The sequence below is a fragment of the Phaenicophaeus curvirostris genome, chromosome 3, assembly GCF_032191515.1.
Source record: "Phaenicophaeus curvirostris isolate KB17595 chromosome 3, BPBGC_Pcur_1.0, whole genome shotgun sequence".
NCBI lineage: Eukaryota > Metazoa > Chordata > Aves > Cuculiformes > Cuculidae > Phaenicophaeus > Phaenicophaeus curvirostris.
Genome location: NC_091394.1, coordinates 45527109 through 45550934, shown reverse-complemented (window position 1 = coordinate 45550934; position 23826 = coordinate 45527109).

Genomic DNA, 23826 nt, shown 5'->3' with positions numbered 1-23826 from the left:
TATTCTATGATTCTATGATTCTATTTCATAGATTCCATATTTGGAAAGAAGGCAAAAAGGCTGCTGGAACAAGTTGAGGGTCTTTTACCTGACATTCCCCCCACAAGCCAACATCCCTACCCTATCCCAGAATGGCACCAGCAGAACAAGCCCCTAAAGCCTCAGTCATGCACTCAGACGTGCTGACAGTATATATGAGCAAATGTGGGTGAAGGCAGTTTCATTTCAATAGCAGCAAAGAAATCACAACTGCTCAGTGGATGTGCAATCAGATCACTTATATTTAAAGCATGGAAACAGGGATTCGGATGTGAAATCTTAGAGGTGGTGTTTTGGAAATCTTAGCTCTAGCCAGTTCCTTGCATGAAGATGCATGAAAAGGTTCAGTGCTTTTTCTTCAACCTGGCAGGTGAACAGATTATACCTTGGTGCAATGTACTGGGCTACAGCGGCCCATAGCACAATTGCATGAAATGGGTGCTGAGTTCACCCGTGAGTGGAAAAAATGTATTTGCAGCTATAAATCTGTAACCACTTATTGATGCAGACAGCACAGTCCTTGTGAACTCCTTACAACTTTATATGGTGTGATACAAACTTACGTTTTATTACACCCCTTCAGGAGTCTGTACTTTTATTCTTGGGCTCATCGACAATAAAACTCCATGGAGATGAACTGCATTGTGCAGAGAGGGGTAGTAGCTCTGGCTTAGCTCCACCATCAGCTCTGCATAATTAAGGAACATTTTTATTGTTCTTTTCACTTCATACCGTTGCAATTTTGAGCAAGCAGATCCAAACATGTGCTTTTAATGCATGCATGAGGGAAAGAGTGAGGAGGCAACTCAGTCATAGCTCAAGGGAATGATTGTCACCTATAAAATCAACGTCAGAAAATAAAAATAGAAAAACTAATATAATTGAAATATATAATAATGGATGCCAACATTGCAAGCAAAACAATGAAGACACTGCTTTGCCATAAATCTACAGTGCAAAGCAAAGACCACAAAGGTTGGCTGTGTATTTTGAGCAGCGTTTTAAGTAGGAGATACAGTGAAAATGGACAAATAGGTTAGCGTTGAAGTCAACGCTTACTTAGCTATTCTTTGATTTTTCAACCAAGTGAAGTATTAGAGAATCATTGGTGGTTTGCACATCCTGAAGTCTTTTATACTGTTGCTATCAGCTTTTTATTTGGAAATCCAAAGTTTATTGATTATATCACCTTACAAGAGTGTAAGAAGTTTACAAGATCTGACTTTTCCCCTTTCTAACTTCCTTGCACACCAAATGGAACAATAAAGAGAAAGAAGCTCCAGTGTTGACCAATTTGTCATCAAAATATGCCACCAGGTATTTGGGGCCTCAGGAAGGTATTTGCTTTGCATCCTAAAGTCTCTAGAGCCTTATATGCTCTGATAGTAGAGAGTATCTTTGAGACTTTTAGAGGGCACAGTGTCTGTATAAAGGAAATGCTGCAGGAACCAGCCTACAACATGCTCAGGAGTGAGCTGGCTTGCTGAAATCCCCTGCTAGCTCAGTTTGTGACAGCTCAGGTAGACCTCTGTGTGTGCCTTCCTTTGTATATATGTGTGCATGCATAAGATGTGCTCATAAATATGTTCTAACTGCTAGAGAAAAAGAAATGATAACAGCTGGTAGCAGATGGCAGTTTTATAACCACTTGCTAATTTTTCCATAGCTTAATACTGAGCATTTTAGAACAGTCATCTTGCCAGTAAGTGCCAGTTCTTTTCATTCAGTTCAGTTTAATAATGCATAATTGGAGTCCTTGGGTACTGGTAGTGAAAGGACACTATGCACCATTAAGTCCAGGATACTTATTTTGAGAAAATGAGTGAGTGCACAATTTTCTGAGAGCACTAATAGATTTAAATGGATTTCAAAAAGCCTTTAACCATTAAAGAATAAGACTCAAACACAGGTCACATGTCCTACTCCTGGGATGAGCCCAGGACGCAGTTTGTCAGTCACTCCTTCTTCATTAAAGAAATTCCATGGATATTGCTGGGAGTGTTCTTGATTCATTAAGCTATGAATGGGATCAGATTCAGGCCTCTTCTGTTTAGAATAGGTAGCATTCTTTGTATAAAAGATACACGGTTTTGAAGCAAGCTAATTCAGCATTTTATTGATGATTTGTAATGCTACCCACTAGAAGTACTCCCTAGAAAATCTGTTATTTTCTGATTCATCCACGCAGAGCAATGTTGGTCTCATGGTCTTTATAAAGGTCTTTCATTGACTGATGGGTTTGATGTTCAAACTTCGTACGCTGTCTCTTCCAGAGCTCACATGCAATGGACTATAATGTAAATAACACCCTACTTGCTGCTTCCTCTGGACTCAGCACCATGATTACGTGGCTACTGGGCTACAGAGGTACTTACATGCAGTGATGGACATTTGGAGCTTGTTCAGCATTTTTCATGTTTGTAGAGCACTGCATTCTTCCCACACTTAGGGATTCTTAGTTCCCAAGTCTCCAACACAAATACCTATTCATCAACGTACACTACAGGAGATGTTCTTCCCCAAGTTCTGATTGATGTCTATTTTATGGGTGTTACATCTCAAGTCTCTCAGACTACCCTTAAACTTTGGTATTAAAAAACCAAAACAGCTAAGAACAAAAAGAGAAAATCTAGTAGAAAAGATTTGACACACACAATTTATCCAAGTGTGGCACAGCACAAGGTTTGTCTGTGCTTCCTTCACAATGCTGGAGGGAAAAGGGAGCTGGAATATTTTGTAGTACTCAAGAATGAGAACTTCTGATCAGCACAGCTCATGACTTGTCTCCCCAACATCTCTCAGTTAGTCTTGTGAGATATTTTTATCATCTCTTATTCACCTTCCAACTTGCTAAACATAATAAACCCTTTGTTGAGGAGATGACTTTTTTTTTTAAGTGCCTGACATAAATACCTAAATCTATTCCAGACTGTATGTCTTGCTTCAACTTAAACTTGGTTCTCCATTGCTACTAGTACTAGTAAAAGTTCTTTGGAAAATCTATCCATTTTGTACCCACATCACTCATCTCGTGCCTAAATAAGAAACAGATAAAATTTATGAGCCAACATGCTGAGCTGATGCTTGGCATACAGACAATAAAACGTATAAACAATGGTGGGAAGAGCTAAAAGACTTCACATTTCACTTTTTCTCACATCTTATTTTCACTTGCCACACGCATTGGGAAAACTGTCCTGCAACAATATTTTCATTTTCAATTTAATTTTTATTGACTGCTTTTCTTTTTGATTCCCACTCACATAAATATGGCACTATGAGTTATCTATGGATGATTAATATATCTTGATTACAGCTAGTCTGTCCAATGAATTAGAAACAGTCACAGCTCCATGACATCTAATCATACTTTCCTTAGTGATAATCAACTCCAACTGTACCTGTCCACTAGTAAATCATATCCCTAAGCACCTCATCTACCTGCCTCGAGGGACGATGACTCAACCACCTCCCTGGGCAGCCTGTTATGGTGCTTGATAAACCTTTTGGTGAAGAAATTTTTCCAAATGTCCAATCTAAACTTCCTCTGGCACAGCTTGAGGCCATTTCCTCTTTTTCCGTCCCCTGTCACTTGGGAGAAGAGACCAACACCCTCCTCTGTACAACCTCCTTTCAAGCAGTTCAAAAGAACAATAAGGTCTCCCCTCAGCCTCCTCTTCTCCAGGCTAAACAACCCCAACTCCCTCAGCCACTCCTGGTACGACTAGTTCTCCAGCCCCTTCACCAGCTTTGTTGCTCTTCTCTGGACATGCTCCAGGACCTCAATGTCTTTCTTGTAGTGAGGGGCCCAGAACTGAACACAATATTCAAGGTGCAGTTTCAACAGTGCTAAGTACAAGGGCAGAATCTCTTCCCTGATCCTGCCGCACTGTTTCTGATAAAGGCCAAGATGCTGTTGGCTTTCTTGTCCACCTGGGCACACTGCTGGCTTGTGTTCAGTTGGATGTCGACCAACACCTCCAGGTTCTCTGCCAGGCAACTTTCCAGCCACTCTTCCTCAAGCCTGTAGCGCTGAATGGGGTTTTTGTGTCCCAAGTGCAGGACTCTGCACCTGGCCTTGTTAAATCTGAACATCAGAGTTACAATACAGTATAAATATTAACATTTTTACTTCTGGTTATTTCTGTCTCTGTCTGTGATTTTTCCATATGTAATGATGCTTGTATTTGAGCACCACAGATTATCATGCCCAGATAAATATTCATTCCATATGCCCGTGGAGTGTGGTTTGCTTCTTTCTCCTCTCAGGAGCTTTGAATCTCCTTAGCTTTTGAGATTGCTGATTGATGACAGACAACATCTGTCATACTCATCTCTAATGATTTTAAAGGTAGTGGTGCAAAGAAGAGTTTCCTCAGCATGGTTCCAGAAGGCAGATGGAAATCAGAATTTGAACCTGTATTCCGTAACACTTCGAAAAGCAGGGAGAAGTCCTAAACAGCTTCTTTAATCATCAGCCATACTGGGGACAGGGACATGACTCCTTGTTCACAAGTATGCTTCTGTTGCAAGAACCTTGCATGCTCAAAGGCTACCTCTGAGAAGCAGGATTTACAAGTTTGAATTTGCAGTTTCTATGTGAAGATTATTAGTAGAAACAAAGCATGCTGCTGTACTTAAGCACAAAATTCAAGGATCTGCTCCTCACAAGTTCATAATTTGCCAGGAGGTGGCCCACACAGTTCAACACTTCTCTCTCCTTTGATGAGTACTTGCTAAAGGAGAGTGTTCCAACATCCCCATTAACTTTATTAATTTTACCTCCTGCTGTGACTTTTTGCACTGATCATACTTATCACATATTGGCCCTCCTCTAGCTGAAAGCACAGGAAAAGTACCCTTTTGCTTTGTTTAGTTCCACATTCATCTATATGGATTAAGTCCTACAAAACCTTATATTTGCCAGCTGGCAAAAAGCCTTAAAACTTGTTGTTTTACCATTCCTCCAGTCTTTGGTGAACACTATTGTTGACACCAAGGCCATTGTGCCCTTGTATGTATCAATGTCATTTTCGTCAGTGGGACTGATGAGCTGTGGGGTGCCTAACAGCCAGACGTCGCAAAGTGATGTGGTAGATCTCAATAAGAATTTTAAACTGGAGAGAAGCAGTAGGCAGACAAAGATGTTGTGTCCTGCTCACTATAATTAAAGGGTGTTGAACTTTAGAAAAGGTGTAAAAATTTTTAGTAAAGCACTGAAAATCTCCTGCTCTTTCTCTTGTGTGTAACTGTTTTTCCCAGTGTCAACTTCATAAAGAGTTCTCTGCAGCTGGTTTTCACTCAGGTCACCAACACAAAAAATTTTACCCAAAAAACGGCAAAGTAGCGCAAATTGTGTGATAATCCAGCTGAAGGAAATAAGGAGGAATATCAGAAGATTGCCTCAAATCTGCATATGCTTTAAACTTAATAAAACACCACATGTCAACTAAATGCCTTGTGGTTACCAACAGCTTAGAAATTGAAGGCTAAGAGCCATGAAATTATCAAGATACATGGTTATATTTTACGTAGCTGCTAAAACTCAAAATAATTAGTATTGACTATCCCTGCTAATCAATCTAAAGCAGATATCGGAAATTAGCGGCTAAATCATGTCATCCTGGATGCCAAACATTTGTCCAGGAGTCCTATTTATGACACACCATTGTTTTGTTATGGTTTTATTTCTTCAGTAATAATTGAAAGATGTGGTTTAGAATCATAACTGAAAAAAACATATTTCAATAACTGTTCTGGATTTATCTCAAGGTACATATGAGTGTGCCCATTTGGGGAGTTCCTGGCTCTTATACACATGTTTTGCAACTGTTGCCGATTTTGGCAAACAGCTGCTTACAGGCAAACATAAAATTCAACTTCAAGTGTCTCATAATTAAATACATTATAACTTACACTGTAACATGCTCTGAGAGCATGTTTGTTTGCGGTGTTGTGGGATGCAGTCCCAGAACGAGCCCTAAGAGGGATTTGATTAGGAGAGAACAGGCCCAGCTCTGGGAAAGCATTTGTTCACTTGCTTCAGTCTGGCTCTCAACACAATGGTCCTTATTAGAGGATCATTTCCAAAATTTGGGCTGAACGAGTTAAAGAAAGAATTTCAGTGGCCTTATTGGCTTTTGAAACTTAACATGGCTTTTAAAAACTGTTACTGCCCAATTAAAAGAATTATTTCTTCGGAGGCTGTCATTTAAATGGGACTTGTAAATAGTACCTGCAAATATACTATCTGGCAACTCTCAAAATATTAATGTGATTAAGCCTTCGTGAAACTTGGAAGAAAAAGATAGAAGTGAATTCCTACCATGGAGGAAAGAGTATAGAAATATGAAGACAATTACATTTTGTTTCAAAGCTTCATTAAACAACAAACAAGCCTCGTTGTAACAGCAGGGCAAACAAGTTCTATTGACAATAACTTAATAAACATCATCTTAGAAATAATACAAATTTTTAAAGAATTGATTTGCAATAATAATAAGATCCCAGCCCCTTCTGTCTGTGTCCCTGCATTTGAGAGGGAAAGGCTTGAAATATTGACGCAGATGATTTGTTTGTGTTGACATTCCTGGAGCCTGAAACACAGGTGCTGAATTGTCAAAGCTGATCTCCATGACCTGTTCTTCTCCAACATAAATGAAAACACAGAAAGAGGGAAAAATCCAGTTATTTCCTGTTTCTTTGCTGCATGATTCTTGTACTAAAAGTACAGTTGAAAATCTATGCTGAACTTCCTAAAGTTTTATACAAAAATTGCATGGAGAAAATGTGACCCTGTCTTTTTGCACCTCAGGCTCCTGGATGCCACAAGCTGCATAACAAAACCTTCATGGAGGCAGGAGTAATGTCTTCTTTTCACCTGACTTTTTTGGTCTCCTTAGACCAGGAGACTCAGCCTAACCCTTGTGTCTTCCAGCTCTGTGCCATTAGGCAAAAGTGGCAGTGTTTGTGCACACTGAGCCCAAAATTGATTCCTAGGGAGGCAGAAGTGCTCAGACCTTGTCACTACTCTCTTTATTCCTGTCCCCACTGATGTCCATGATGGGCTGCTGCTGCACTCCAGTCAGCTGTCCAAAAACTCGGAATTTACTGAAGGTGCCCATTTACCAGCATGTCACATCAGGAGATGTATATGGCTTTCCTCTTCCGGTCTGAGTCTGACCCACCATGTTAACCTAGATATTTGCATGAGAACAAGCAGTTCTGCTTAGAAAACCAAGTCAATAAAAAATCTGTGTAGAAAGCTCAGAAAGGAGGAGGTTAACTGCAGGTGTGAAGGCTATGATGTGAATATGGCTCTTCTCCTGTAAGGCTGCATCACAGAAATATCTGAGAAACACAGGAGGTAGGTGGAAATCATAAGGATTTTTAAAGTTTTGAGAAAGAGTTAGATGATCACAGCACAGATACAGCAGGTTACACATATTACGGAATTCACAGGTCTTTTTTTCTTAATTCCGTTCAAAAGGAGGAAACTGTTATTTTACTTTCAGCACATTCACTATTTTTGATACTAAACTGCAATTCCAAACCCTTGCAAGTTGTATGCCCTAGATAAATCAGCTCTCAGTTAGCTGTTTTCTCAGAAAATATTTTTACAACATTAATAACTGCATAAGGGTCTTTTATTAACTGACCATGAAACGTTCAGGATTGCACTGTCACATAAATCCTTTGCCTTTGTATGCTAAATCAGCACAGCAGTCGAAGGAGTTGTTATATAAGTATTAACAAGACAGCTGCAAGTAATACATTCATCATACTTTTCACATAAGCTCATTTGTGGTTCAGAAATCACTCAGAGCCCAAGCACTGATAGAAATCTTCCAAAATCTGTGTTCGTCACAAGTCCAACACTATTCTCTAACACAGTTATCTGAGCAACTCTGCAGGTAGTTCCAAATATCTCTTGCGAAATCATTTTAAAAATAGAGTTGCCTGCAAACACATATTGCTGGCTGAGTATATGGAGTCTGACCGGGCTTTTAGTATAACTGGAAATAATTCCAGCCCCATCTACTGAATCATTCTAAATTTGCAGCAGATGGCCTCTTTAGAGAAAATACATAGAAAATAAAGATACGGCACTTGTCATCTTCATTTCTGTAAACCCTAAGTTGTTCAGAGAAAAGATGTTTTCTCCCTATATTCTTTTATAATAAGAAGGGCCCAACTAGGAGTTGGAGTCTTAAAGCAATGTAAGGTCTTAATCAGCAGAAGTAATGAATCAACAAATGTGCAAAAGTTCTGAGGCTCACTGAGCCAGAAGTCTTTTACATGCCTTCAAACCTCCTAGGATGTCCATAGGAGGGTAACAGGGATTTTACAGCACGTGTTCATTTACAATAATTTTTCCTATCCTTTTCTAATCACTTTAAGAACAGAATTCCAACAAAAATCCATTACTTTAACTGTTGCAACAGAGACCTGTCAGTGTTCAACACTGAACAGCAAGAGGTACAGAATCAGCAAGTCTTTTCCAGAACTCATTCCAGAAATTTCAACTGGGACAAATTCCAGGTTTACATGAAGAAGTTCACACATCTCCTCAGTGTACATTTCTGATCTCTTATCTATGAGAAGTACTTTAGATCACTGAAAGTGCTGGAAATACAGGTAATACAGGTTTGGGACAGAACAAATATGCTATCCTTTCATTACATTTAAAGGAGTCAACAGAAAGGGCTAGATCATGTCCATTGCCCCTTCATCAGCACAAAGCTGCCATAAGGATTTAACTGGTTACCTTAACTCTGCACTGCAAAGCTCGTCTTACATCTTTGGGTGGTATAGAGTTCCTGCTCCACTACCATTACTGTCTGGAGGTGGGGAGCATGGTACAAGATACCCACCACTAAAGCTCCTCCTGGAAGTCAGAAAAGCTTTTGTGAATGTCAGACCACCTGCCAGAGACTGCATCCCTATTGGTGCAATGTTGGTGACCCAACACTGGCAAGTGGCCAAAAGATAGGGGAACAGCTCAAGGAGACACCTATGGAGCTCCAATGAGACACCTTGCTGGACCAAGTCCTCCTGGCCACTGCTGGAGCTAATTAGATTGACTAACTTGTTTTTCCTGCTCTGAGGAGTAGTTGGGTTAGTGGGACCCATCCTGATGTATTAGGAGGGCCTAGGCACCTCCACAGCACAGGGTGTAGGTCTGAGTTGTTCCTGTTCACCTCAGCAGTCGCACATGCAGCTACACCTCATCATGTGGTGTTGAGGTGATGGAAGTATTTAATGACTCCTTTCTCTACCAGATTGTGTTTCTGCTAGTTGGAATCTGCCTTGAAACCTAAAGCTTTCTATAGCCCAGAGAGTGTTCATGGGACTTCCCCTCAAGCTGTTGCAGGTGAGTTCTTGGTGCCCTTTCCATGCACAAGAGTGATGAGTACCTCCAGCAGCAGAAGCAAAAGTCCTGGGAAGGACAACCTACAGCTTGAAACTGAAATATGGCATCACCACCACATTAATGAGATTGAACATGTGACTGTTGAGCAGCGCTCTAGGGAAGGTAGCACAGTATGCCAGGTTGGGTAAGTCCTTCTGTCACACAGGAATAATAACAAGTAACTTCAAAACACTTTCTAAAAGTTAGAAGAAACTTATGTAGCAGTTCATATCTCAATGCATTATTGCACTGCAAGTTAGTTACGTACAGCTCTCCTATTAATTTATAGGAACTGTGTGGGACAATACCAAGAAAAGACTGCTTTTTTGCTAACCTAGATATGTATTTCCTGAATTTCTTTGACTGCAGCTACGTTTCCAGTCCAGCTCTTGGACTCCTGTCCAGACCTTTTTACTCCCTGTGTGCCTTCATATGATGAGGCAGTTGTCTACAGCACCATTGTCATAAAGGAGGTCAAAGGCTCAGTTTTGCTTCCTAAATCATAGGTATGTGGTGCTATTTGGAACTCCCAAGGGCAGCTATTACGCAGAGCTCATTGTTGACTCACATTGAGCTTACCATCAACCAAAACCCACAGATCCTCTGTTGCAGGGGGCACTCCAGCCTCTTGTCTCCCTATCTACACATACATTCAGGATTACACAATCCCAGGTGCAGATTACCCTCCCAGGTGCAGAATTGTGAGTTACAAGTACTCCAGTTACAAGTAGTAACTAAAACACACACCACTACTCAAAGAATAACAAACATGCTTCTTAATGAATGACTTCTTAATACCTCCAGAGCAAACGCCTACAAGCAAATTCTCATTTGCTATTTCAAGTTCCCCACAACACCAAGGATCACAATGCCATAGAGAAAAGAGCCCTTAACTTTTTCTCCCACTCCCACCTCCTTAATGGTTTCCAGATCTCTTCAAGAACCCATTTAAGCCTCTCCAGCTACTGAACTCCCAAGTTTTTCCTTCCTTATTTATTCAAGTGAATCTGCCTGAAAATGGACAAAAGGTGGTGAATACCTGGTTCATCAGGTACAGGATTCAGAGGTTTATCCTCTGCTGTGTAGAGGAAGTACCTTCAGATGGAGTCCTTCAAGTGTCATTAATTCTGTGTCTGCTCAGTGTGCCCATAGTATCACCTGATTTTTTATTTTTGTATGATTTCTAAACATATCTCATTATTACCTTGGCACACGGGGATTGTGATTTGCAGGAAGGGTTCTGTTCCAGGCCAGGCTGACTTACATCATAGTTCCAAGGCACGTTTGGCAGTAGCTAAGGGTGGCTGGTTATTTTTAGGGTTTTTTTTCTGTTCTTCTCTCAGTTTGGATCTGTCCTATTTAAACTCTGTTTTGAAAAAATAGAGATTTTAGACCAGCAATAGTTTTGCTCTAATTTTGAGATATATTTTTACTGCTTATAAAAGAGAGTTTTCAAGTAGCTTGCTTCCACTTTGATGTTTCTAAAACTGTGGTATAATTATTTTGGATCCAAATCTGCACCTCTTTTCCTTGGTATGACAGTATCTCTCAGAATAAGGGCTGAATTCTCATCTAAATCCTTTGTTTACAGGGGAATTTTTTTCACATATGCAGTACTACCTATTTCTAACATGTGAATATGAACAGTCTTTTTGAGGGCTCTGCCTCTCAGTCTTTGCTATTTATTTGTGTGCTTCCAGATTTGCACTGCTCTAATTCACAAAGCCAGATTCAGTGACCACCAATGTCTAGAAATGGCTGGGGTCACTTGTGGAGCTAAGGGTATCAGAGGGAGTAGCATTTGGCACCTTCAGTACCAGTACCAATAAACAGAAAAAAAAAGCTGCTTTCTCGGTATCATCCCACCTGAACCAATGCTGGCTATTGCTCTAAGTGGAGCTGATTTTGTTTGAAATCGTGGCTCTAAAAAATGAGAGGAGTGAGAAAAAGATAATTTGGAGGAAAAATATACACTAGATTTTCCAAGGTGGCTGCCAAAATTGTCACACGCACATAGATGCAGAGGAAAAAATAGTGCAGTAGTGATGCTAGATCCTCTCTCAAGCCATTTTTAGCATTTTGCTAAGTGATGACATTCCCAAAGGAAGGGGGTATGCTCTGTAGTATATATATTAAATGTACCAACAAATTAGGGAATATATTAATATGCCATGCAAAATTGACTTGGCAAAGCCAAAAACAAAGGTCTGGTTTACTTCCCATTTTGCAAGTATCACTGGTGCAAGTATTGTTATTATTCTGGTTTTGATTACTGCTACAAGCTTACTGTGACACTGGGGCCACGTGGGCATACACTTCACAGGTTGATACTGAACAAATGAGCCATCTGCAACCTGCCATGCTATCATACATACTACAGCAATGTCTTCATAAAACATTTTCCCAAGAACATTTAGGGGTTTGAACAGGCTGGACCATTGGGCTGAGACCAATGGCATGAGGTTTAACAAGGTCAAGTGCCGGGTCCTGCACTTGGAGCACAACAACCCTGTGCAGTGCTACAGACTAGGAGAAGTCCATCTAGAAAGCTGCCTGGAGGAGAGGGACCTGGGGGTGTTGGTTGACAGCTGACTGAACATGAGCCAGCAGTGTGCCCAGGTGGCCAAGAAGGCCAATGGCATCTTGGCTTGTATCAGAAACGGTGTGACCAGCAGGTCCAGGGAGGTTATTCTCCCTCTGTACTCGGCACTGGTGAGACCGCTCCTCGAATACTGTGTTCAGGTCTGGGCCCCTCACCACAAGAAGGATGTTGAGGCTCTGGAGTGAGTCCAGAGAAGACCAATGAAGCTGGTGAGGGGGCTGGAGAACAGGCCTTATGAGGAATGACTGAGAGAGCTGGGGTTGTTTAGCCTGGAGAAGAAGAGGCTGAGGGGAGACCTTATTGCTCTCTATAACTACCTGAAAGGAGGTTGTGGAGACGAGGGAGCTGGCCTCTTCTCCCAGGGAACAGGATGAGAGGGAATGGCCTCAAGCTGTGCCAGGGGAGGTTCAGGCTGGACATCAGAAAAAATTTTTTGTGGAAAGGGTCATTGGGCACTGGAACAGGCTGCCCAGGGAGGTGGTTGAGCCACCTTCCCTGGAGATGTTTAAAGGACAAGTGGGTGAGGTGCTGAGGGGCATGGTTTAGTGACTGGTAGGAATGATTGGACTCGATGATCCTGTGGGTCTTTTCCAACCTAGTGATTCTGTGATTCTGTGGTTTTTGAATCTACTTGATTTATTACTGCCACAAATATCAGCTCCCTATTTTTGCTGCTAGATTTCTGTAGAGAATAGCCGTGCAATGGAGCATGGCAACTGATAAAAAAATCTGACCTGCTTAATGGACAGGTTAGGGGTTGCAGAAAAGGAAACAAGCATTTTTTTTTCCTTTTGGTAGCTCACTGTTAGAATCTTCCTCAGTGCTGTGCAAACATTGATAAAGGCTAATATTTCAACTGCTGCACATAAATTTACAGACAGGGAATGAGAAAACTCGAATGACTACTTTAATATAAGGACCTGGAAATGCGGGGCTTGGTGCTTTTCTCTCTTGTTCATATATAAGACAGGATTATCTTAAATGTTAAGAGAAAGAACTTTTATGTATTTGTGAGATCAGACCATGACCATTCATCAGGATAGGTGTAAAAGATCTAGTCAAAAAAGGAACAAGTATTATTAGTCTGTATTTACTTAAAATATTTAAAAAGCGTATGAGTATGTTAGCTTGAATACATTTGCCTAGCAATAAAATCAGAAATTCTGTACAAGAGAAAAGATTGTCATTTCAGTTGTATTCCACATTTCCAGTAACTCAAGCAGCCCTCTTTTCTCTTTTGCATGAGAGTGCCCAGGTGTAAAAGCATGTGTAGGTAATGCTGAGCATTTGGAGAGCCCACATGCTGTCAGATCAGCAGTATTTGAGGAACAATATGAGACAAAATCCCTATCCCACATTTGGCTTTACCTGCTACTCTTGCATTCCAGTCTTGTGTCACACTTCTTTTCAGAAACACTTCTGGCAAGATAGGTTCTGTATTCCTTCTGAGTTTTCAAGTAAGTTGGAGCAAGTGAGCCAGTAGCTTGCAGTCAGGTACACAATCAGCTCTGCTGCTTCATGCATCTGTCCTGATGCAGAAAATTTGCAGATGCTGCAACTCCATATTTGTAGGTTTTGCAGGCTGATTTCCTACTTGGTTCAGGAGAGTTTCTGAGAAATTTCAACTGTCTAAGCAAGACTTGAAAATTTTGCCATGAAATAGGACGAGTTTGTGTCCTGTTGGTGTTTTGCTAGTAGAAGGAAAAAAAAAAAAGTTTGTTAATGTGGCTGACATATCACAGATGAATGAAACCATTTCCCAGCTATATGCTTGACTTAACTTTTTCCAAAAATGAGCACTAATCATAATTCAACCTTGTGAGAACTGCCTCAAGAGCATTATAAGAATTGCTGTGCAATGGGCTGGAGAGAAAGAGCCCAAGTGCTGGAAACTCAACTCAAAGATCCACTCACAGCTATGACAGCCAGCTTCAGAGGGATTAAGCTGCTAAAAACCAAGTCTAGGTGATTGGAAATAAGATGTTTGCTACCATACCAAGGCTAATGCAAGAAAAAGATATTTCTTCTCCCGTCTTTGTTTCTTTAGTTATCTTTTTGGAGATCCAGGAACCAAAACCACACATGTTAGTCCTGGGTTTATGCTGGAGTGTAATGTTGCTTCCTGTTTTGCTAGTTCTGCTCTCCTTAACAATTTCTGTCATGTGATTTGCCTTTTGCTTTCCAGTGATGTTCTCAAAACACTAAATGCAGAGATTGCAGGATCTCTTTCCCCCGTGGTGGTAGGTGATTAAAACCTTATCACTGCACAAGTATAGGTAGGATTCTTTTTCTCCAAAGCATTAGTTTGCATTCCTTAATTGAATCCAATCTGAACTCCGCTCTTTCCACAGCAGCCTCATCCCAGGATATACAGCTGCACCATATCAGGGCTGGCCTTCAACACACAGGCAACGAAACCCTTGGATTGAGAAGAGAAGAAACTGCAGAACCTCTTAGTGCAATCAGGACCCTCACACTCATCCTTTCTTCCTCATCCTTCAGTACCAAAAGAGGCTTAAGATCACCTGTGCTCTAAAAGTGGTAGTTGAATATCAAATTGGTAATGGAAGATGAAGTGCTTAGGAGGCTAATCATGTCAGCACTGGAACGAGTGCCACCAAGTTCCAGGGAGACTATAGTCTTCTTGAATCCTGTGGGTCTCCTCTGAGGAACTGATGCAGATTCCTAGTCAGTTTACAGAGTTTATTGGTCCAGACAACTACAGAGGATTTCTGACTCCCTCCTGAGAACTTAATACTAATAGAGATTCCTGGACTCTTGCCTAGGTCATTATCAGAAGTAATGAAAAACTCTGTATTCCTCCCTGAATGATCATAAACTGGTCATCTGAGGAGATAAAGTAGAAATTCACTGTAACAGTCCGAGCCATAAAACTCTATAAATTTTCATTTAACAATAACTCAAATAATCTAGAAACTACCAGAAACAAAGAATTCTCATCCTTTGTTATCAAGGATCAGTTCAACTATTAAAATTTTCTAAACAGAAGGCTCTATACTTGCACACAGAAAAAGTGCAGAGTAGTAATTCTTATGAGTAAGCCATTGATTGAACTGTGATGTTCATTAAGAATAAGGTTAAATCCATGCTTTAGGTGCATGGAACCAGGCCCTTGGATTACATATTTTGTATTAATTTGCTACATTCTCCCCATTATAGAGACAATTACTCTATTTGAACAAGCCTTTTAAAACCACTGTGGTAAATCAAGCTGTCCCTGTCTCAGGACAGGGAAGGGGGGGATTTCCTTGGAAGTCTAAATCCTTATTTTTGTGGTAGTAGTCTAATTCTTAATAGCTTAACTAATTAGAGAGGCTTAAATTTGAAATGTAGAGAGCTACTTACATGGAAGCAGATTTAATTAGAGCTCAATACCTTTAAAAGGGCTAAATTATGCATAGTGTTGGGATAGGTTGTGCTAACTGAAAATCAACACTGGCACTCCTGGTGGAAAATAATTATTATTTGATTTATTTCATACATTTTCCTTGCTCTCACAGTGGGAAAGACTGTATTTGCTGCTTGTGAAACTGTATAGAAGGAATGCAGATGCAAGGTGTTTTAGTTCTTTTGACCAAGTTTGTGTTATTCTGTTTTAAATTTGAAAATAATAAATTTTCAAAAATTTCAAAATATAATTTCAAAATAATGAATAAGATCAATGTTTCTGCATCCAAGTGTGAGCTTCTTTTTTGCTGCTGCAGTTGCCAGAAATGCAAGCAATTTTAACTTTCCACACAAAGTTGAATCCAAAAAAGGAGAGTACGGATTTTTCATAGCACCTGTCAGGCAAGTAGCCACATCCACAAATTCAACAGACAAAAAGCTGTAACACTGAATGCTTTAGCTGTTGACTTCAGTAAGAACAGCAATAAGCCAGGTTTGAGAGTTTTTGATAGTCTTACCTAGAAAGGATAAAAATACCAAGGCAAGAAGGTCTGTTTGAAAAGTACTTAAAAGCACGCTGGGGAAAAAAAGATTTAATGGTATGGAAGGAAAAAATATCATTTTTTATCAGGCAAGAATTGTAAACTAAGAATACATTCTCTTAAAGTGTTTGGAGTATGGTAAAAGGACATTGCTTGAGATGCTTGAGGTGAAATTAGTGCACCTAGAGATGCACCACAGGAAAACAACCCATGCTAGCAGACGAAAGGTCAGCTTTCCTGTCCAGCCTGCTCATTCCTGCGCATAGACTCTGGAAACTGTATTTTGATTTTTTAGTGTTCCCAACCAGTGAAGCTGGGTTTTAACATGGAAAAATTATGCTCTGTAGTACGTTTGTTTTGTTTTTTCTTGTGCTGCTTCAGGTTACAGTCGTAACCTTTCAGTGAAATAGGGGCAGCAAAAAATAACACAATGGGTCACATTTTCTCAAGATTACCCTCTCTCGAGTGATCTCATATATTTTTAATTCTCTCTTTACATTTCTCCCTCCTGCTAAATTATGAGACTAGCATGCCTATTGATTGTTTTTTAAAGGCATGATGTGTTTTTATGGCTGTATTTTTATAGTAAGTACCTGGCTTTATTGCCCACTGGTCAATCTAATGCATGTTGAATTTTCTTTGACATTGCTTCATTTGTCACATCAGATTTTGCCCAGCTTTCAGCTGGAGACCTTTTTTAAAAAATACAGGAATAAGGTAGCAAAAAAATCTTGAATAAAATCTCTTATACCATCACTGCTGAAAACATTTTTATCCAATTTTGTCTCATTTCACTTTTTGAGATAGGACAATGCAGTTAATAGATATGAAAAGTAAAGGAACTACCTTCATAATTTCCAGCATCTAAGATTTTGTTAGAACTTCCAATTTAAACATACTCAGAAAACAGTAAAACAAACTAACGTCTATAAAGATCTTTTGTTATTCATTCAGAAGCATATCTGAGTTGGGAATAAAGCAACAAATTTTAAATGTAGTTAACTTCCTCCAAAGCTTTTTGCAGAGATCAAGCTCAAGACAAATCAAGAACTGAAAACAAAGATGTTCCCTTGTCTAAATTCCTTAAAGGTTTTGATGTGCAAGTCATGAGAACATGGATTATGCCCATCATATCTTGCCTTTTGAAGGAGGAGGTGTAGACTAGCCTAAAAAAACTGATCATAGCCTGCTATCAGCACAGCAAGCTGTGAATACCATCCATCAACCCACCTCTCCAGGACTCCATCAACTCCCAGAATCCTTAAGCATTCCTGCTCCTCTTCTTTCCTCACAGTGAGGCAACTTTGACCCTAAGGTACATTTATGCTTTTTCAGTGAAGTAAATGAGGTCACGCAGATGAAACTGAGAGTAAGATTTCATCCATTATGCTCAGTTCATCTTTTCACCTTTGTAGAACCATAAGCAGGATCGTTTCTTAATAATCACAGGTTCAAGTCTAGGATGTTAGATATTTTACTTAAGCTTCAAGGGGTTCAGAAAGCACACTAGATAGCTCTGAGTCCAGGATTCCTGCTCAAATAACTTCTGAACTAATTTCTGAATACAGCAGCAAAGGAAGTAAAAGGAGATGAAGAGGATCTGGGGGCAAGCACTGAGTTCTGTGGCGATCCTGTGAGATTTGTGCACCACAGGTCAAGAAGATCTATATTGAAAGTCATTAGGAAAATCAGTTGTAAGAGCCACAGAAGTAATTCATTTGTTCAGCCCCTTGGTCACTCTTTTATCCATGTACCTATTTCCAAGGTAAGGCAGCACATTCCTTTTTGTTTTACAGTCTTACATCCTAACTTTTCCTCTTACGTATATACACGTTTTACACCTACGTCATTTCATTTGGCAGAGACTTTTATAATCATAGCAGAGAAAACAGGTGGCTAATCAGACACCTCTGTCTGAGACAAAGGGTTTAGCTGGATATCTACGCTGTGGGTTAATAATTCATAGGGAAGTAAATATTGCAGTTCCTAGCCTTGCTTTGGGATGGCACTTCATTTCTTGTCTTGCACATTAGTCTTAATTGTCCTGGTAGAAAGAATAATTAGTTCTTATGTTCCCTGCTGGTAGCCTGAACTGTAATCTGCAGCCCTAGGGTAAATATCTCATCTGAGTCATCTTTATACAAACCCTAAGGCATTTTGCTTTAGAATCTTCTAGGTGAACTAAGCTAATACCTCACAAGGGAGCATGCTTGTTCAACTAACAACTATGTTAAATATATGTTCCACATTTAAAACCCCTTGAAGAGAAAATCAGTAAAGGAGTTGGGGGGGGGGGAAGTTTGAGGTCCCATCTTTAACCCCAAGCATGGACAACACCTGCCCTCTTACTCCTCTGCCAGCTCTCTCATTCTCAGTTTTATCTCATGCTGTGATGCTGGTTATTCAGGCTGCAGGGCCATAAAGTCTGCACTGCATCAGCGCATTACAGCTATGTTTGCTGGTCTCTCAGGGACCAGCTCTGTTCCTGCTTCTAACTGTGCAGAAGGCAGGCTTGTCTCTTCCTGGATTGCAGGTGATAAACAAGTACAGCCACCTCTTCGCCAGAGAACTCAGGATATTTCTGCTTGTGTCCACATATGCTCAGGAAGAATAAAACACCTGCAGAGTAAGAAACTCGTGCAAGCATTTTAAATGTTCTGATGACTTTCTGAAATAAATTCAAGTTTAATTAATAGTTGCTATAATCAACAGTGTTATGTTAGAGCTTCAAACTCTCAATGACAGCCTAAGAAGTGACTAAAAGCAACAGATTGATGTTCTACATTAGCTAATCCTCAAAAAGTTCTTCATCTCTTCTGATTTACAAAGCAAAGATCACAATTCCTCTTTTTCCCCAACTGCCTGTCTTTTATGCTTTTTGATATTTTAGAGGTCACTATAGCAGCCGTAACAAAGGATTCCTCATTTATGGATACCTCTTGCATTTATAAGATCAGAACAAAAATTAAAGAGGTTGCTGATACTCCTCTCCTGGCCATCAGCCTCTCACTGTGATTTTCCTACATCTTCTAAGCTGAGCAGTTGTGGAGTGTCAGATGGAAATTTTCCTGGTAGTTAAAATTCCTACCTGACCAGCTTGCAGTTCCTTACCATGAATTCCCTGTCTGACCTTCAAGAAATCACACCAGGACAGGACAGTGGGATATTCAGATGCCTCATTCAGGCTCACTGCAGGAAGTTAGCACTTCAGAAAGTTGTGGCTGCACTCAACTGCACGGTGTTTGGTTCTGGGAGCAAGCTCCACAGGCTGAATGTAGATGTTCCCTCTTTCTCCCTCCCCTGCACATGTGTATGCCCTAAACATTATGAAATGTAGTCTACCTCCCTAAACCAGGCTGAGGAGAATGAAGAGGTGCAAGTTCTGAGATGTGAATTGGAAAAGGGAAGGCAGCAGGCCGTACAAAATCACCACAAGCTAGGAGTTGCAAATGTGATGAAAATAATGAATGAGATCTAGACTGAGGAAACATCTTTAGTGAGGTGAAATAAGATGGGAAAGGGGTTGGAGAAACAAATAATGTCAAGGATAGATGGGAAAGAGTAAATCATGATTCTGGTGCAAGAGAGGAAAGATAGACTGAATGAGAAAGCAGGGACGTGAGTAAGAAAGCCTGAGTTCGGGTGGAAAATGGTCAAAAACAGTGAGCTGTATGGTTTTGACCTACACGTAAGAAAAATAGTCTGTGACAATGTCATCCTAGAGTCCTCATGTATTCACTTCACATGATAAATTTATTCTATTCTAAGCATTGTTCTCTTTTGCTTTCATTTGCCGAAACTAATTTGGTTATTAAATCCTAAAAAAACCCCTGTGGACTTCCCTCAGTTTTACCCCAAAACAAGGAAAGTGCTTTGCTGTTTTCAAGCCGAATTCTTACTCTTCAGAGGAAGCCAACACCTGCTGCTAACTGAAATGCCATATGGTGCATTTGGATTTATTTAGACACGACCCACGTCACAGGAGGGAGTGTTGCCCATGTAAGATAAGTACCTGTCCCCCATGGGTTTGCATGAGAGACTGAGCTTCAGCAGGCTGATAAGGCTGAATGCAAAGCAATGCTGAGCCCAGCACTGTGTACTGCAGGTGATTCATCACATTAGCAGTGCAGTTGAATGCCATAGGAATCTAAATGCCTTCAAACCAGCAGCTTTCTTCCACTTTAGGACAAACAGTTCTTGCAAACAAATAAATTGCAGAAGTATCTTTCTGTACTGGATTAGGGAAGAAAAGAATGCCGAACCTGCGTGGAAGAAAGAAGGCTGTACTTTTCACCCACATTTCTAGCTTCAGCCCTTTGACAATATGCTCCATTTTGCTCTACAGCAGCATAAACCCATCTGCTATGGGTCTTTAAAGGGGAACTGTAGCTAATCTGCCTAGAAAAGACACTGTATAGATGGACTTAAAGATTTCTTGATATCATTTCTTAGTCAAAGGAGTGGCGAGTGAGCAAGTCTTCTCTTCCAAAGAGGATTAGGATGTATGTAGCGTTTCATGCACACAACAGAACAAAAACAGTAGTCCATCCCATGTTTGATATGTAGTTGTGTGGAAAGATGTCTTTGCAGAATTTAGCTAACAATTGGCGTGTATTTATTCATTCACTGCAATAAAACACAAATAACGACTCATCATAAAGTCCATAGGGGCATCCACATTTCTCAAAGCAATGCAGTTCTCTGGAGTCTTCTCACTTTGCAGGTGTTAGCTAAGGTGACAGTGTCTTACTGCAGTTGTTTTTCAATTACAACACTTAAAAAATCTCCTTGGGAAACAATTATAGGATTAGTATGTCACATTTAGTTCAAAATAACTGATTACTAGGACATAAATATCAGAGGTAAAAATCCCCGTCTTTCAATGTCTTCGAAGTCATTAATTACCTGCTTCATTTTGCAGCCACCTGACTTAGGTTGTCATGAGCTAGAGGGGATATATTGAGTGTTCCTAAATCCTTTTTGAAGACCTTATACTTTGGGCGTTGAGTTTAATGATTTAATTAGGCACCCTATGGAAAGAGAAGGCAATATGAAATAATTTCACAGAGTATTCTCTAGCTTTCATGCTGTGAGAAATAATGAACAGCCACTCCTTAATCACCTTTCTTATACCACTCATAGTATTACAAAATTTATCACTACCCCACTTCCCTTCCACAGTTTGTTTTCCAAGTTGAATTGCTCTAGTTTTCTCGTTATTTTTCTGTGGAAGTTGTTCTATTTTGCAGATCAATGTTGCCATTCTTCTTTCTCAGCATCTTTCCAAGCTCAAGTACAGCCTTTTTGAGATGAATGGCAAGAATTTCATGAAATGTGAAATACATATACTTTATACAAAAAAAACTGTCTCCAGAGTGGTAATTCAATAAAGCCTGGGTATGGAGATTTCTTTTCCTTTTAGCTTGAGTAATTCTAGTCTTGGAGGAAGGGTTGCAAGACATCCTTTCTACCAGAACCTGAAGGTAAATGCCATTTTTCTGTTGCATAAATTGACAGGAATTAAGTGTGGTGACATCTTAATTTGAAAATACTGAGGTGCCCATGTCTTCTTTGTTCTTTTTACAAAGACCTGCCAAAGTCCTGGCAACAAATTTATAGGAAAAACCTCCCAAACATATATTAAAATCTGATTCTAAAAGTAGAGTTTCTGGTGACTTCTTGACCGAGGAACTAAGAGATGCTTCCAGACTACTCCTAACCACGTATAAATTATTTATTGCTACTGTGTAGCCCTTATTCAGAGGGAAAAATACACTGGAGCCTCTGAGCTTGAGAGATCTCACAGAATTTCCTACGCATTATTTTGAAAGTCTCTTCATTCACATTATGCAATGCTTTGCCTGCAGCCGAAGCTCTTGTATCTCAGGCAGTTTCTTGAGACATCTGTCCAAAGTGAGACATTTGCATGTAACAGTCCTCTAATTTTGTACTTAGGGTAGGTAGAGGAAAGCCTAGAGGTCATAATGGTAACATTCAGTCTACCAAGCAAAACAAATCAACTGGCTGCAAATGGCTTTTTGAAGTTGTAGAGAAATTAGCATGACAAGAAAGTGATGTAGCTCTGCTGGTTTCCTTGTGAAGTGAAAGGACAGCACAGCAGCATCCAGCTGAACTCTTTGAACAGAGCAGCCTTGTGTTATGGCAATAAATAGGAAAACAAGAAACCAGCGACCAATTTTCCTGCTCATGTGCCCCCATGTCCATGCAAAAAATCTCTTCTAACCTCCTTTTGCAAGTTCCCTGTTGCAGGAAATAGGTTAATAGTGTGGCAATCTGAAAAAAAAAATAAAAGGGGGCTATTTTTCTTGGCTAAGTCACCATATATGTATGTATGTCACATTGTGGTGGGCTGAGCTTTGGTGGATGCCAGGTGACCACTAAGCCACTCTATCACTCCCTTTCTCAGCAGAATGGCAAAGTGGGAAAATAATATGAAAAAAACCCCTCATTGTTCAGAATAAAGACAGTTAAATAAGGCAAAAACAGAGGCCACGCATGGAAGCAAAGTAAAACAATAGATTTATTCTCTACTTCCCATCATCAGGTGTCCAGACACTACCTGAGAAGTAGGCCTTCAGTACACATAGAGGATGCTCTGGAAAACAAACATCATAATAAGAAATGCCTTCCCCCCTCTTCCTCTTAGCTTTTGTTGCTGAGCAGACATCATAAGGCATGGAACAACCTCAGTATCGATACAGGCTGGGGGATGAAAGGTTTGAAAGCAGCCCTGAGGAGAAGGACCTGAGGGTGCTGGTGAATGAAAAGCTGGGCATGAGCTGGCAACATGTGTTTACAGCCCAGAAGGCCAACCGTATCCTGGGCTGCACCAAAAGAAGAGTGGCCAGCAGATCAAAGGAGGTGATTCTGTCCCTCTTCTGTGCTCTGGCGAGATCCCACATGGAATACTGCATCCAGCTCTGGAGCTCTCAGGACAGAAAAGACATGGACCTGTTGGAGCAGGTCCAGAGAAAGGCCAATAAAATGATCAAAAACCTGGAACACTGGAACACCTGCACTATGAAGACAGGCTGAGAGAGTCGGGCTTGTTCATCTTGGAGAAGAGAAGACTCTGAGGAGACCTTACTGTGGCCTTTCAGTACTTAAAGGGGGCTTATAAAAAAAAACCAACATTTTAGCAGGGCCTGTAGCAATAGGACAAGGGGTAGTGGTTTTAAACTAAAAGAGAAATTTAGACTAGATAACAGGAAGAAATATTTTTCACTGAGGGTGGTGAACCATTGGCACAGGTTGACCAGAGAGGTGGTTGATTCCCCATCCCTGGAAACATTCAAGGTCAGGTTGGATGGAGCTCTGAGGAACCTGATCTAGTTAAAGGTGTCCCTGCTCACTGCATGGGGATCGGAGTAAGTGACCTTCGTGGTCTCTTCCAATCCAAACCATTCTATGATTCTAAGAATATCCCTTTGGTCAGTTTGGGTCAGCTGTCCTGGCTGCATCTCCTCCCAAGATCTTGGTCACCCTCAGTCTATCAGTAAATGGGGAATGTTGAAGAGGCAGCCTTGATGCTGTGTGAGCACTGCTCAGTAGTAGCCAAAACGCTGGTGTGTTATCAACACCTTTCTAGCTATTAATACAAAGTGCAGCGTTATGAAGGATGCTATGGGGAAAATTAACTTCATCTCAGCCAGACCCAATACATACAAGTATCAATACCACACTTTGCATATATATTTCAGATGCTGGTAAGCAAGATCCACAGGTTTAAAAAAAGCTTTTCTTTAGTATCATCCTGCCTCACATGGACAGTGAGAGGATGTATACACTGAAGACACAAGATG